Here is a 17,640-nt window from a genome sequence, read left to right on the forward strand (position 1 = left end):
CGGTAGAGACGAAGAGGACGAAGCAGAAGAAGAGGAAGAAGTAGAAGAAGAACAAGAAGATAGGCTATAAGAAAGATAATAAGAGGGAACGAAGAGAGAGACGATGATGAACCGAGGGAGAAAGGGAGGGAGGGGGTTCATGGGTGCGTATAGACGAACGCACGATGGACGGATGGATAGACGGGGGCCCATGGGTGGACTGACCGACGGACGGGCGGACAGCAAACGCATCAATGACAAGACGTAAATCATAGTTTTATGACCCGTCTTTATGTGGCCCTTATTCGTGGCACTCATCGGTAGAAGAGAGCCTTTCGGATTTTTCTGTCTGGCTTATACTTGTACGTCCAGGACCGCATCGGTTCGCATCGACTGCGCGAGGTCTTACGCTTCAGGACCTTTTATAGTAGGTATACCGAGAGAGAGAAAGAAACAGATTTTACTAATTTATTCTCGCCGATAAAATAGCGTCACGATTAAAAATTATGGTGCCTTTGATGTTTTTTGAGAATAATGATGCATATAACGTAATGTACTTCACAGATTAAATTAAAGACGACATTCAATTTAATCTCATTATTGTAGTACACTTCAATTTTTTTGTAAACACGTCTTCTCTTACATGCAAGGTGAGAAATTACGAAAGTGTTAAACGGATGATTCATGGAATTAAGTTTTTTTTATCTTGGTGCTTGGATCTTGAGAGTTTTTGGAGATTTGGATAAAATTTTTACATATCCTTCATCATAACACGTAAATGGACGGGTAATAAAGCGACTCTAAAGGATTTCGGTGAGATTCGCAACTGCGAAAATGGAACTTAAATTTGCTTTTCGATTCCGTTCTTCGATTTCGCTCTTCGATCCGCCCCTGAACGCACGTAAGTGCGTATATAACAGGTACCCGCTGCGTGGGCGTCGGTTTACGGGTTTGCTTTTAAGTGACCGTACCTTAATTCGCGCTGCGGTTAACAGTGTGTCGTGTTTAACGGTGATCCCGTGAGGGAGGGGTGAAAGAGAGAGTCAAAAAAAGAGAAAGAGAGAGAGAGAGAGAGACTGCAATTAGAAAAATCCGATAACTGCACCGGTGGAAATGCAACCCGGCGACAAAAAAGAGGGAAGGTGGGGTACACGAAGGCAACGAAGGACAGCGCGGGGTTAAGGTACGACCCTGACATTCTGGATCTCGCGGACGTGGGTGTGCGCACCGCGCAACTTTGTTGCCGCACTTTTTCGAGAGCATCTTCTCTCTCTCTCTCTCTCTCTCTCTCTCTCTCTCTCTCCGCTCCACTCCGCTCCGCTCCGGGCCGCTCCGCGGGACCCGCGGCGCGGCCGCATTATACGGTCGCGCGCGCATAAAGGGAACGGCGTACGCGAAGGCCTTGACGGAGGAGGTGGTGTACGACGAGGATTATTTTTCAACGACATACGCTACGACGCGCCGCGGAAAGTGAATCGCGCCAAATAGTACAATTCAACGGCGACGCGCGCGCGCGCGCTTTTACGGCTTTATCGCGCGACTGCGACACGCGAAAAAGAGCGCACGGACGGCCGGTAATCTCGCCTGATTAATCCCAATTTTAATCTCGCCCCGCGGTGGCGAGCCGAGCCATGCAACGAACGCGTGAAATATGCCGGCGAAATTTATATCTTCCCGATATATCCGCGCGCGAATGAATTCTGTCACACGAAATTGCGATGCGAAGTGCGACATGCATCTCAGACAGCACCGTGTGTCAAAGATGTCTTAAAGATGTCTTTAAGACGTCTTATGTTCCGATTTTGGACGTGCGTGCTGTCTGGGATATTTTCGTAGTGTCAGCGACATCCTTCGAAGAATACCTTTCCAAGATAAAAGAAAACTAACGTTTGATTCACGGTACGCTACACGATAACAACGTCTAGTTCGATCGTCTCGTTTTATTTCTCCCAATCCTATAGTATCCCATTACACGTTTATCGCGACGTTAATAACCTAGGCGGGGATCGTTCAAGCAATGTTCAATTTTTATTCTGTGGACGTTTAATGTTCCTCCTCCCCCCCTCAATGTCTCATTGTCGTTTATGGCACCAGCATCCCTCGTGCAATTTGAGCGACGTGCTCCGTAAATTACCGGGCGAAAATCAGATAGAGATACAGACTCGGCTGCTCTCCAGCTCCCTTTAGAGTGACAGACTTAACTATGCGTGGCTGTCTAACGCTGAGCTTGATTTATCTACTGTGAAAATCGCATTTAATATCAATGAAACAAGACAAGACGAGAAACACTTAACACACTTGGCGATGGCGTACGTTAAACGGTTCGCTAGGAAAGGATGAAAGGGACAGCGAGAACATTTCGAGCTTGATGTTATTACACTGACAATTCTCAAGATATGGCTATAGCTCTTTTCTTATCTACAAATTACTTTTTAATATCACACGAGATCTCTGATTCTTGCTTCGCGTGTCTTGTTACTTATGATTACACCCATATATAGCGTACACGATATTACTATCCGCGGTAAATCACGATAAATTTTGTGGATATCGGGATTGGCAGACGCATTAGGCCTATATACAATATGGACATAATATTACACGAGTCCCCTATCCCTTACGATCGACTACGATATTGTCTCTCTATAAGGACTTTCCTGATCGTCCCCTTTGCTGCGGCAATAAAAGATGTTTCCTGCGCACAATAATTCGCGAAGTTAGGTGTGGCATGGGCAGTTTCGCGACACCCACCGCTTCTCCGGTGATTTTCTCGTTATCGATATGCCGAAGAAATTTATAAGGTCGTATACGTTCCAAAACATAAATAAAATATGCTTTTCTCGTAGGTCGATTAATTCACGGGTAAAGTATTATCAGTCAAGAGAATAAAAAAACCAGGAATAAAAATTCTCAAAAGGTAAAAATGTGCAATTAAAATTAATCTGTTAAAGTTAGATTCAAAGTTTTAATATTTTAATAATTTATCGATTGTGTAAAAATAAACGAGCTGTCGCCGATAAAATGTCATGCACTTTGCGCAACAACAAGCGTGCATGAGAATAAGATCCACGCATGAAACTTCCAGATTGAAAAAGTTTTCTCTCGTGAAGTTCGACTGCTGTAGCTCATATGTATACTTGCGGGGAACTTCAATAATCGAGTATAAGGATATCTTGCCTCAAAGCCTGCGGAGGCGGTAATATGAAGATATAATACAATGATATTAAATAAATTTGTTGGACACGCTGGACCTGTAGGCGCATATAACAAATCACGCTGCATTCAGCGGGTAATAGAAACGCGGAAGAGAGAAGGATGCTGCGCGGCGAAAAAGAGAATCAATGTCGCGAACAGAAGAACAGAAAGAAGGCCGATTCCCTCTTTCCGCTCCTTCGTTGCCTTAGCTGAAAAACACCCGCCCTCGCGGGAATTCGCCTGTACAAATAGCCCTTTTCGTCTCATACATACCCAGCCCCGGGACAGGAAGTTTCGCCGCTGCGATTTATTCACGTCACCACGTCGGAAAATCGTACAGATTTGGCACAACAGAGATTACATAAGTAATTCTTTTGCCTGTGATTTATACTCGTTTGTCTGTCGAGATGGTGATTGATGACGTTTAAGTTTTAATATGCCTTTATACGAAACAGATTTGCATCGAATTTTGCAAATGTAAATATCACTAAAGCTTTTTGAATATAGAATATCGAAAATAAAAATAATTAAAAAATGTTGACATATTATTTTCAAGGCATCCTCTCATGAATCGATTAATTTATCACGCGGCTCGGAAGTTATCTAGAATAGCACGCCCTTATTTTACTTTAAGACTCGACCGGATGCTTTTCTGCGAAGTTGACTAATTGCTAAAAATGTCGAAGGCCATCGCTTGTTATCAGCGACTCGGTGATGGTGACGGTGCATCGGAGAGAAGCATGAAGGTGTAGATGGATCACGACAGAAATAGCGAGAAATAATTCCATCATTTATTGGGCGGTCGAAAGGTTAAGAGGGCGGCGTGTCAAGCTTAAAAGGCTGAATAAATTAAATCTATAAACGTGACATCGATACGAGTACCAGTATTATTGAGTATTCGCCCCGATTCTCTTTTATTAGTCGAGAAAAAAAAGTTCACGTTAATCCTACGCGTTGTTATTGTTTCATGACTTTATTGACGAGCGCTTCAAATATTTCCTTGATAATGTCGAGACCTCGGATACCGATTTATACCTGAAAAGCATCATTATCAAGTATCAAGTATGATCAAGTATGATCAAGTATGATCAAGTATCATTATCAAGATAAGGGCAATCATTGTTTCCTCCCTGGCTTTTACTGTCGTGGAACGTAATGATAAAATCGTTTAACCATTACTAAGCGTTCATTGTTATATATTTTCCTATATTGAATAATATAACGATAACTGTACGATTAACATGTGGCAAAATTGTAACAAGAAAATTAAAAACATCATCAACGTTTCTTACTAATTTGTAATTCGTTGTAATCAAATGGATCTCTTCTCAATTTTGTAAGATGCATTATTTATAATACACACAAAATCGGTTTGCAAATGTTTAAATTTTCTATCCCCAAAAAATCTTACATCTACATTAAATTATTAAATATGAATGAATGACAACTTCATCTCTTTAATCCTTAGCATTCGGAGCAAACTCTTGAATAGCATTCAATCGAGATCCAATTCAGATAACTGAATTGGGGAGTCTGACAACAATTAGAGATGAATTCGGAATTCTCTGAAAGCACGTGTCAATACCGATATGTCTGGTGACTTACCCCTGGTTCAACGACCCACGCAGCCACGAGCGTGAAGGAAAACGAACGGGTGACCCTCGGCGTTGCCGGGGTTATCGCGCGACATCGCCACCGGCAGCCATTGTCAAAAAACAATTCCGAAACGTATGAGGCATCCACCACATTGCACCAACCCGCACCGTATATCGTTGCACCGCACCGCGTTGCGAAAACGCGCTTCGGGGTGGTCGTGCCTCAGCAATATGGCGACGGCGGCACGACCCCCAATATCGCCCGTCGCGTATTCCCAGGTAGAGATGACTCGGGAGCGTCGTCGCCAGGACGAGATCCTCGGCAGGGAGGACGGCTCGCGCCGGGACTCACCGCCACCCCCCGACCGCCCGGCGTACCATCGGGGTAGGACAATGCTCGACGAAAGCGAAACGTACGACGACCGGCGGCGCCTCCGAGTGCGGGACCGAGCGTCGCGGGGTGCATCGCGCGACTACGGCGGGGTTCGAGGGGGCACCTCCGAGGAGGGTGAAGCATCCCCGCGGCGTAGATGGCGCCATGGCGCCGGTTTTCAGGAATTACGCTCCAGGGTTAGGCGCGAGGGGTGAGAGAGAGAGAGAGAGAGAGAGAGAAAGTGCGCGAGGAGAGCCTGGTGGTGGATGTTGGTCGCCTGGCAACGACGAGAGATCGACCGAGTGCTCTTTCCGCCCCTCTCTTTCCCCTCCCTCTTCGCCCTCCGCCTTAGCGGCCACCGAGAGAGTTGGACACCACCCTCGCGCTCGTTGTTGTTGCCGCCGCTTGTGCTGGTGCGACGGTACGGTGGTGGTGGTGGTGATCCCGCGGACGTGTGCGAAAACAAGTACGTATCGAGAGTCGCGAGTGGGCAAACGATTAGTCGCGATCGGGGGTGGAGAATGTCGAGGGTGGAAGGTCAAGAGGAGAGTAGGCGCCTTGAAGGACATGCCAATGGTATATAAATACATCGCGCGCGTCTGGGGTGAATCCTTAAAGACAGAAGTAACGAAATTGGGACATCACAAATACCGTGACGTGGATGAAAGGAAAGAATACATATCAAGTACAAGTTCTGTACTAGAGATGATTGTATGATGTTGTACGATTATATAATTATAAAATATGATTTTGAAGGCAAATTAAATTGTACTACATGAAATATACATCGTTCATATTTTTTTCAACATGTACACAACTATGTTGCACTCTATATTCAATGTATTAATTATTTGCCGAAATGACTATGAGTTGGCGTCATAAAGAGAGATGTATTGAAATGGTACTTTCATATATTTAACATTTGATTTCTAATAACATGATGGAGAAGATTGTGAACATTGTAAATATAGAAGGGTAAATATCAATAAAACGGTATTCTTAACACGGTATTCTATCCCGTGAAGTATGAGGGGATTCGGTCGTTCGCTGTTTGTCCGTTCGTCCATTCTCTCCGGCAAACATACCGAAAATGGCGCGCGGTATTTCACATTGTTGTTTTAAGACAGCTCGATCGATACCTTCATCGCGGTATCGGTACACACCCACATTGTTGCGCACCGTCTCCCTTATAAATAAGCGATCGTTTAGCCGCGAAGTCTCGGCGAAAACTTTCGCCGTGCTTTGGTTCATGGACGGTTTTATAACGTAACGAACCTCATTAGGAACGGTAATAGCGCCTTTTCTGGTAGCAACTCCATTTTCTGCGAGGCAAGACGGATGGCCGCCATCGTTGTACCGTCGCCTTAAAAGTCCTCGCACATCCTACGGAAGCGGAGAGTAATGAATGGTTCGCAAACGTAAAAAAAAAGGGGGAATTCCGTCGATCGTCGCACGGTGATTTATCGTGACTTTGATCGCGCCGTCAAAGCGCCGTGATAACGCTTTGTCCGATAAGGCAAGAAGGGATGAGTGTCCTACTGCCGTTTTCTTCGCGATTACGGATAGCAAGGACATGATTCACGCGTGATCCATTATCGGACGATTATATTGTTATCTGATAATCGCGTTTGTGTGTACGATGAAATGTGCTTTCATAGTTTACGAGATATGATCATCGCGGCGACAAATATAGCGATTACGAACGTCGCGCTCTTCAATCATTAGAAGCTTATCGGATTTGCCTTGCGCAACTAAAATTAATTTCCAACAAAAGCTAACAAGAGCAAAAATAATAAATATAAACCATATTATGAATTCATTTTTCAACTTTCCGCAACGGCATTTGAGGTAATTGCGGACTAATTTACATAATTTTCGCTCTCCTTGAATATCTCTGCGTCAAAAAGTTTTACATGACTTTTAAGCATGTTAATGACTAAGCTTTCAAGGAGTCAAACCGGATCCTCTGATGTGGAAAAACGGGAGGTTTCGCGTGACATCACTTCCTCAGCATCGGCATCGTCGCGCGCGGATACAGGCACTCATGCTTGACGACTTTTTCGTCGCACGGTGCGCGGGGGAAGGGAGGGAAAAACTAACAAGCGCAAGGTTCACTCAGATTAGATCGACTCCAATTTAGTTCACTCGCCGTTTGACCTCCATTCCGGATCGGCCGCCCTCTCTCCGGCTTTTAATTTGCGGAGGATATGACGTTCCCTCGATGAATCTCATCGGTCGTCCCTCTTGACGACCGGTGCCGTTAAACCGGAACAATTTAGCATCGAGGACGACAGAACGGCCACCCCCCCCCCCCATTTTTATCGGCACTCCACATTATAGATTTAATTGTAATTCAATCAGCGGATAGGAAGTTCTAGAGCAAAGTATTTTTTTTGTACGATCCATCGTTGGAATTCTCGATTACACAACTCAAAGAAATTGCGAATGAATATTTGAGATGTTAATCTACGAGAATTAAAAAGTAGAAACAATTTTATCTGATAAGCTGTCTCTTAATATCTTTAACATCTACAATAAAAAATATTATGCAACATGATATTGGATATTGCTTAATAAGACATCAAAATAATTTAAATGTAACATAAAATTTATATATATTTATAAGAACCGCGCAAAGTTATGCCCCGATTGACTGCACAATTTTTCATCCGCATCATCTTTCAATTTTCTTCCTCTTATTTTTTAATTAATTCTTTAATTAATTGTCACAGAAGAATAGCGTGGTGCAAAACAGGTAGATTAATCCATTCACAATTGGTTCAGTAATATAATGGATTATGAAGGGTAGATCAACCCGGACAATCAAGTGTTAAGAATACAATAAAAAATGTAAATATTAAAATATTAAAATATTAAATTACTTGACTATCACAATATTTTTTGAGAATTATAAGGCGAATTAACACGTGAGAAAGTAAAAAAATGTACGCGTCCTGAACTTCGCGGTCTTGGAAAATTAACACAAGGAATAGAGTTCGGAAGTTGACCTGTTTCCGCTTTTCGAGCATCGTCAGTCCATTAATTTAAAGGGATAGCACGAGGAACGAGAGGCTCCGGCAGACCAGGGGTCTAGGTGAAAGACGAGTACCTGACGTATATTTGATGTTTGATCGATTGATCACCATGCATCTATCGCAATCTTTTATACGCCCACCAAGGATCTCCGCTTGTCAGCGAATATAGAACCCTCTTGGCCGTATCGTTAACTTCTTGACCCTCCTATCACACGTCGCCGAAACAATTTCAACGCGAAAAGAGATACGTAAATAATATATTAATATATAACCCTTCGTATTATTTAACAATTTATCAAGGACATTTCGCAAAAATATAAATTTAGTAACAATAATTATATAAGTTAAATCATAGGCTAAGGACGAGCATATAATAAACTCAGGTGTTAAATATTAATTTATTCAATAACAAAAGAATGATTGAACTGCCATTGATTCCGACGCTCTGTTACTTTTATTGCTATATCATCACCAATTACGCTTGATTATTTTGCTCTAAGTTCCGACATCAATCCTCGACGTACCACTTTACATATTTCAAGTTCATTATTAAATATATTTAAATAATTCACCGCTGATGAAGATTGAGTAAAGTCGAAACGTTGAGTTATATATAATGTTCAATCATACTTTCGTTATTGAATAAATTAATATTTAACACCTAAGTTTATTATACGCTTGTCCTTGGTCTATGATTTAGCTTATAGCTCAGCTCGTAACGAGCGAATTAACTTTATTCAACAATAATTTTTATACTTGTGTTCTTTGAAAATAATGACACGCTTCGACATAATCGTCTCTCCATTACTTGCAAGTATCGATGACTGCATTCACCGTTACGTGAGGCTTTTCACCTCGCATTTGCATCTGTTTAAACGAATAAATAATCCCACGGTGCCGCGCGCGCGGCGATATTCTCTTCGCCGCCGTCTCGGTTCCCGGCTCGCGAGTCCACATTCTTCCCCGCTTCCCGGCACGAGGAAGAAAGAGAGCCAGGAAGTCAGCCGTGAGACAGGAAGGTCGTACCATCTAAGTTTAGAGTGTGTTTTAGTCACCTACCGCGGCTACCTACACTCTTTCCCACCTACAACTCCGCCCCTTTATCTGCCCGCGAGGTCCGCGAGGAGTCGTTAACGACCTCCGTATGCGGAGGTGATACCCGTGGTACGTGCGGTGGAACCCTTTCAACGATAATCCTGGAAACTCGGATCTCGCGCGCGATATACCGTCCCGTGAATTGGCACGCGGGGAAAACCGAGGCGTTACTCGATTTTACTTTACGCGCAAGTTAACGCCGCGCTTTCTCACGTCTCGTTCAAGGTATTAAATTCTTTTCTTCATAAAAATAAGTATATTACATAAAAATAATTTTCCTCATTTCCTTTTGAACGAAGCCGTCGTTTTGCAGGCGCGACATCATTACTCAACAAAGCTTTCGAATGGCTAGAGAGAGAGACCTTCGTGAAAAACACTCCGGGAGAAATTCCGTTGTCTGAGAAGAGAGTATTATGGTACGTACGGTCTGTCTGCCGGCTGTTTCATAGTGTTAATATATATATCTCCGCCGGTTATTCCAATATCCGTTGTCTACTCTAGACGATGATGCAAGCGTTTGCACTTCCCGCCAGCGCGCTGCTGGCATATACGTTCTCGTCTATCTGCCGCCGCCGTCTATCTATCGTGTCCCGAAGGAAAACCTGAATCACGAAATCCTCCGGGTGCTCTCTCTCTAAGAAAGGCGGAGCAGCTGCGGTGGCGGTGGCGGCAACTCTCTGTTATAAAGCCCCGGTAACGTACACGCGTGTAACGTTTACACGTCCTCGTATCTCTTTGGCGTGTGTATTCGTGCGTGGGTGTTAAGCGGGTGCAGGAAGGAAAGGCGCGGGGACCGGCGAGAGGGAGGGGAGGGGGAGGATAAAGGAGTAAAACCGCGCGTTGTGTGGATGTGGGTAAGCGGGGACTGTAAATATCGCGTCTCTCCGCTGCCTACCTCGCGCGCAACGGGGAGGCACGTCCAGTATATATGGTATATCGCCTTATGCACGTCTCCTCGTCCTACCGCGCTTGGTGCCTATGAAGGCACCGGACAGACGAACGGGCCATTGGATGAAAAATACCCCACTAAATTGATAAATTATGGCCGCTTTAAATCAGCCAGATGCGGGGTCCGTGCGTTCCACCGCGGCTCAGAGAGAAAGAGAGAGAGACAGGCTGGGGCCTGATTTAGGTAGCCATTCTGGATAACTCCCGATAATAACTCTATTGTAAACGGTAGTCGGGGAAACTTTACGAGCAAGTTTTTAATGGTTTTCTTAGTAATTGTCAATGCGGAATTTGTTCGAAACGACCTGAGGATCAGGGGAAATTACGACCAAATTTGGTTCTCAAAGACTTTACAGCGAGAAACTTGATCGAAATCTGCACGAAAATCACATGTACGAGAAAATTATCACGAGATTTACTCAATTGAAGCTAATTAAAGTTGAGAAACGCGCGTGCGGGCAACATTCCGTTCTTTCTTTATATTAATTTTTTTGCGATTGATATCAACAATCACGGATTGAAACGTAAATCTTTGACGAGGGGCTCGTTAAATCGCGATTGCTCTATCGAAAAGCTCTTTGCTATTTGTCGTTAAGACGAATCTCTCGCGATGGGCGTACAAATCAAGATTTACGGGCGGTTACAGCGACCGAAACTCGGCGCTCTCTTGCGACATGGACAATGTAAGAGATTGCGCCACACACAACGACCGAGAATCGGCTTCGAGGCAAATCGAGGCTCGATCCGAAGAACTCGGATCTGACGTTCCCGGAGGGGGCGCGGCACTTTCTCTCACCGGAGTTCCAGAGCAACGTGGAATCGAGGAAACCCCCTCACGAATACCCACACAATTTACTCCTCCGTAGCCGTCCCGATGTCTGGAGAAGTTACCTCGCCTCGCTTAAAATTCAATTTGACCAAAATGGGGAATATACTCGAACAGTCTGCCTGGGGGTACATAATATAGTTGGACACATAAAATATTTCATTTCGCGAGAACTCCGTAGAATAAGAATTTACACATCATCTCTAACACTTTTTCGACATTGATGTTTAAACGAGCAATTTTGAAATTTAAAATATGCCATCACAGCCATCACTAATTTTTTTTATTTTTTTAAGAAAAAAAGAATTTGTTAAAGTACTGAAAACTGAAGAAAAACAACATATTTTAACAATAAGATGTATCATGATATATCATCATACGAAAAAACTTTAGATAAAGCAATTAATATATGAAATAAAACTAAGAAAAGAATAATATATCTTAGCAACCAATATTTTACTTTAACATTTTTCACCTCATTTTTGTGTTCTTAAAAACTTGGTACATCTGATAGCGATCTCCAAGTTTTTATCTGAATTATGAGCACGAGGAAACCGCGGAGAAAGAGAAAATTAGTAACACAATCGGCAAAAGCGACAACGGATTAGGCGCGGTATGAAGAAAGAGGAAGAACGCAACGACCGAACAGAAATTCCATCGTCAACCGGTCGGGGATCGCAATAGAATCGGAGGGTTCCTTTGACCGGTTGCACGTTCGCGCGAGCCTGCCTGACCACTTGTGATTCATTTTACGCAATAAGCCTTCGCTCGCGCCATGTATGCAATTCCATTTGTTTTCTGTGCGTCTCTTTTCCAAGTCTCGCGCGAAATGCGGGATTTGCCGCGGCAAAACTCCCGAGGAACGTACGCTACCTTTTTCTCTTCGCTAAAGCAAAATCCTTCCTCTCGGGATCCTTCAAATTTTAACGTGATATGTGTATACATACATTTTAATATGATATGTGTATACATATGTATATTTTTTTCTTTATTTAATGTAATGTAAAATTGATAAAAATATTATATTAATACTTTAAACACGAAAAGCAGACACACGAACTCTTCCCTCGTACTCGTACTTTTACGTATTGCTTTAAATATTGCGTGCGGAGTTATAAAACTTAATATTTTTCGACTTATATTTGGACAGTAAATTTCAGAACAATAAATCTTGCGTGATTTTGAGCACTTCCTCTTGACTGGTAACTTTGTATGTGATTTGCTCAATAAGACCACGAGACAGTTCTATTAAGCCACGCGTCCACGCGTCTAGACCGAGTCACGTGTTACAAATTCGCATCATTAAGTACAATGAAGAAATGGCTCAAGTACTTGAACAGATGACTAGAAATTTCCGACTTATCCGCAGAAAAGTATTACACTGCACTTGGAAAAAATTCATTTGTAATCGGGGTATTGAGATTTTCGCGCTGATTTAGCCCTCTCGGATAAAACTGATCACACCGCGAGATTAAAGGTGCTTTCCAGCAGCCGGGACACTAACAAATTTTTGGCAACGGTGAACAGACGTAAGCATGGAAGTCAAGAAGGCTTCGACCTTATTCCTATCACGTACTTGGCAATTGTACAAGTCTTCCCGGCTATATCCTTGACCAAGGAATAAGGACCTTTTTTTTTAATGTCGAGTATTCGTCGTCTGTATCTTGGCTCGCAAAAATGCTCATCTTCAGAAAAATCGTTTTATGAGCTTAGTTTTTCATATGCAAACAGATATACCGCGCCTTGAGAGCCACTACAGACAATTTAATATCGACGCAACGCTTTTTTCAATGTATGCAAAAATTATTTGATAGATCAACTATATAAAAAAAAATTTTTTAAAGCAGCAATTATTACGTGATTGCCGCATATCCTAAATAACAAATATTATATTATTACACACACACATTACATTATAAATATCAATATTTTAGATATTGTTTAAATATGTATTACATATGTATTACATCCTAGATTCACGATAGCAAATATTACGCGTTATTATATTACATATATCATTGGTAACAAATATTGTGTTGTTATATCACATATATTACAAACATCAATATTTTTTATATGTATTATATACATTCATACTGTTCTTATGTGCAACTGTTAAATTCTCTCGAGACGATCGTGGTATCGTCGATCCCTATTGGACGAATGCTACCGCACACGAGACTCCTATGGGGTACCCTCGAAAATACTTCTCTCTGGCTCTCGCACCAGCGTACCCTACTTTATTATACCGTCGTCCCAACGAGCGCGGTATATTACGCGATGACCGAGAGCGGCGTGCACACGCGGCTACCTATTACGATAAATACCCGGCGCGCGCGATCCGGCGAGATCGGCGAGACCGGCTCCCTAAGACGGTGAAGTATTTCCGCGATAGCCATAACCTTTCGCCACGGCTTCCCACGCCTCTCGACGAGCGTGTCCCGCCGCGCCCGTGCTTGACCACACCGGGCGAACGAAACACATCCAGCTGGGCTGGATCGTGATCGGTGTTTCCCTTTCCCGCGTTTAGGCAGATCAATCAGCTAGGTCTTGAACGAGACACTGGCCGTTGGGATAGGGCAATTGTGCATCTTGAACGCGTTGCGGGAAGTATCTATTAATCGCCGAATCCGTTTTTCGTCTACAAAATGTTCCAATAAAAATAGAATATAATTTAGTTATATTATAGAAGTTTAAAGTTAGGTATATACATAAGGATTAAATGACGTTTGCATTTTTAACTCAAAATTTAAAGTTTGTATGTAAAGGATATTTAGAGGACCTGCAGATTTTACGTGGTCTCAGCTTCGTGAAATATCATATAAACATGGCGAGCCAATGATTTATAGATGATGTCCTGAAGAAATTAAGCACATCCTCTGGACCCGCAAGTCAGCTTAGCTCTCTTCTTATCAACTACAACGCCCGCGTAAATTCAAGGCTATGTTCGGCCAAACTACCCTAGCCGGACCGCGGGCTGCGGCATTATCCTGGAGGATTTATGCGGCTCCTTTCCCAAATGCATTCATCATTCCGCGATGTCAGCGGCTCGCTTTCAGCCCCGGTCTTCGTCCTCCTTTTATCTCCTCGCTCCTCCGGTTCCTCTCCGTCTCTTTCTCACTCTCTCTCTCTCTCTTTCTCTCGTTCGCTTCCCTCAGCTTTTGCCGAACTCCCAGCCTTCTACTTTACACAACACGCACGAACACCGCCACAGTGCTCACTCTCGCTCTCGTTCGAGAGTCCACCGTCTTTCTCTCTTCTCCTCCTCCTCCTCCTCCATTTCCCTCCGCGCCTGTAACGCGGCAGTGATTCTTGTTCGTTTTTGGCATTCACGTCCTCCTCTCTGCTTCCTCGTCTTCTTCTTCTCCTTTTTTTACATCATCGTATAGTGGCGCGGCCCTTTTCGGGCTCGGGTACAAACGGCCGCGTATCGGGACCACCCTGCGATGCTGAGTCTCTCCGTGATTCTTTATAACGCTTGTAACGGGTGTTGTGACGCTCCTCGGGACACCCTCTTATCGAACGTGATATATGAAGGTGAGATAATAACGCGCGCATATGTCGACGACCCATTTTATCAATTTGCATAAACACAATCACAAGTTACACTCAAAATAATATTACTTGAGAATTTGTCATTATATTCATGATTATACGACTCAATTAATTAATAATGTAATTCACGTAGTCTAGTTAAAAATTTACTTTCGCGAATACCAGGTAATTACGATAACCTTGTTACTCTGATTGAAATTCAACACTCGACCTTGCACATATGAAATATCATGTACTTTAATGCATTCGAATAATCCATAATCAAATGAGAAACGTATAAAAATGATTGAAGAAATCGTGTCGCTTTGTGTGTGTGTGTGCGGGAAGCGGCGGCAGGCGGGAACTGGCGGGAGATGCCGAGCGCTCGTTGTTAAATGTGATCGTCATTACGCGGCTCTCGGGTACGTACTCGTAATTGCAACCGCGGTTCATTTACGGGAGTGAGTTCATGCAACCGTGAATCATTTCGTCTGGCCGTCCGTCTGTGCGTCTTTCGCTATTCTTACGCAAATCCGATCGCCGTCCGTGGCATGCCCAGGCGAAGAAGCTCTTGACGGTCAACGCTTGCCGTTCGGCAGGCCCGAAATTTGCATTTAAAACCATAGCTGCAGGCGGCAAAATAAAAAAGGCGCGGACTTCTCGCGCGGTTTGAGCGCAGACGCGCCCAGGCGAAAAAAGAATCGCGCGCGGTTTGGCGGAGACGATGGGGAAAAAGAAAAGCAAGAAAAGACCGAAGCCGATGCTGCTGTCGATAGCGCGCCAGCAGGATAAAGAAACCCCGGATTGTCTTCGGGGCTTTAAACAGCCGCGCGCAAGAGCCGATACAGTTCCCCGGCGAAAAGGCTAAAGGTGGATGCAGCGGGAACGATGTATCAACGCGCTCCCTCCGATATCATTGCAACATCGTACCACTTTTCTCGCGAGATTAATGCCACCGAGTTCATAAAAAAGCAAATTAGACTGACGTACTACTTTCAAATATATTACAGTTACTAGAACCACAATTATGGCTGAGAATCGGCCAAAAAATCATCACGTTGCAAATTACAAATGTACTTGGCGTAATTTCCTGTAACGCGGAATATATATAAATCTCTTATCTTGTCATAAGTGAAACAACCCACGTACTCCGGGGCACCGCGCCGCCGCGCCGGTGCAATTTCATTTCCGGGTTCCATCAGCTCGACTGATTATTTTAAGAGGGGGAAACGGATGGAGCGAGCGAGCGAGAGCGCGGGTGAAAGGAGACGCGCGGGAAGGAGGGGGAAAATGTGACAGGAAAAGACGGCCACGTACTCTGATGAAAAACAAAACGCAGGGACGAGAGCCCGGCGCGGCGTCTGGCAAACGTGTCTTCGAATAGATGAAAAGGAGGAGGAGGAGGAGAAGAACGGCAAAAGATAGAACGGAAGAAACGTGATGAGGTGGGCGCGGCGAGGGGAGGAGAGACAGAAGTTCCGGTGGAGGGCCGGGATATAGCGCCAGCGACGCTGGCTCGACATCGCGACGTTTTACAACCACGAAGAAGAACTCCGCGCGCACGATTTATTGGCTGAAGAGCCGGGAATTTATGCGGAGATTCGCGCTGGCAGGTGGTTCTACTCGCGATGAAAAACCGAAATTTCTCTCCAACCCTCCTCTCCCTCCACCCCTCGTTGCTCGCGGTCTCTCTCCCCGTCTTAGTTCTCATCTCTCTTTATATGCGACTCGGGTGAATTGCGGGAAACTGGAGAGGCCAGCGAGACGTCTTGTTAAATGCGATTAATATCTAACACCCGACTCTCGAGTGTTTGATCTCTCGACTCCTCTCGAATAAATTTACGTCTCGCTGAATACAAGACTGAAGAATGTCAGGACTTCGGGACTTGCCGCTTCGTCATATTCCCGTGAATTTTCGCGTCGCGGGATTGAATTGTGATTTATATAAAAGAGTTGCGTCGGCAATCCTTGCAGAGAGAAATTTAGTTGCGTCGTATACGTAATTCACCCAATAATTTGTAACTCACATTTTTAATCATTTTCAATCATCTAAGCTTCGCGAGACTTTTTTTTAAAGGATCGTATATAAGATCGGATGGAAGTTTCGGGATGCTGGTACAAGGCGATAAGGAACGATGTCCTGGCACGTCCTCGGGGCATGGGGTGACTGGGTGGCTGCGGCGATTGCCAAGGGAGGACGTAGAAAAAAAAAAAATAAAAAAATAAGACCATAGTGGAAGGAACAGCGAGGAGCAATGGTAAGAAAAGGGTGGAGGGGAAGGGAAGTTTTGCCTCTATCGTTTGTACGGTGCTCGCCTTGTTTTCCCACCCGTGGTATTCATTTCAAGGACAGGAGAAACATTTCGATCGGTTGTAAGGGAGATTCCCGGCCAAGATTTTCTGCGGGGCAGCTAGCAAAAGGATGCACTAAATTGCCCGGATATCTCGCGAGTATATCAGAGTCAGTGTGGCAGCGGGGTGCCCGATACAGCCACTCTCGATGCTGCGCGCTCCGCGCATCGCAGGACGAGGGGGAAGAGAGGATGGGAGAAAGACTGAGAGAGAATGAGAGATGTGAGAGAGATAGCGGAGTGGGAGAGGGAGAGAGAAATGCTGGTTACGGTCGCCGCTGCTGCCGTTGCACCGTCGCCCCGTCGTCGTTACGTCCCGTTCCTCCGCTTCGATCAGGTATGTATCGACCGTTACCGAGACTGCCGCCGCCTCGCATACACACGTTATTACGTTCCGATCTTGCAATTCTCGAAAAAGATATCGCTGCGAAAAAGTCGACATGAAATAGGTTAAGACGGCCGAATCGCCTTGCCAGTCGAGCATCAGGAGCAGGGAGCAGGTAGTGCGGAGTCTGCGGAGAAGCTTCGCGTTCTACGTCTGACGTCGCTTCTCTTCGCGGCTAATTTATTGCTCGGATCGAGTTATCTTCCTTTTACGATAAAGCCGGACAAGACCTTTCGGTATCGTCGATTACGTTTTGCAGAACGATATCGTCCAGCGACGGGTTCTACTTTTAAGATATACTAGCGCACTTGTCTAGAGATGATA

The 17,640-nt window shown here is 44.4% G+C and overlaps 1 protein-coding gene across 6 annotated transcripts in view; it reads right to left on the minus strand.

Moving 5' to 3' along the window:
- Prosap (SH3 and multiple ankyrin repeat domains prosap) overlaps positions 1-17,640 on the minus strand; it is a 127,908-nt gene that overhangs the window by 45,095 nt on the left and 65,173 nt on the right. The window contains exon 1 of one of the 6 annotated variants that reach the window (XM_071786195.1): positions 4,780-5,224. The exons of the other annotated variants lie outside the window; for them this stretch is intronic. The gene's annotated coding sequence lies outside the window, so the exon portion shown is untranslated. Of the gene's footprint in view, positions 1-4,779; positions 5,225-17,640 lie in introns of those variants that run through there. 6 annotated transcript variants of the gene reach the window in all.

The sequence above is a fragment of the Temnothorax longispinosus genome, chromosome 8, assembly GCF_030848805.1.
Source record: "Temnothorax longispinosus isolate EJ_2023e chromosome 8, Tlon_JGU_v1, whole genome shotgun sequence".
Classification (NCBI taxonomy): domain Eukaryota; kingdom Metazoa; phylum Arthropoda; class Insecta; order Hymenoptera; family Formicidae; genus Temnothorax; species Temnothorax longispinosus.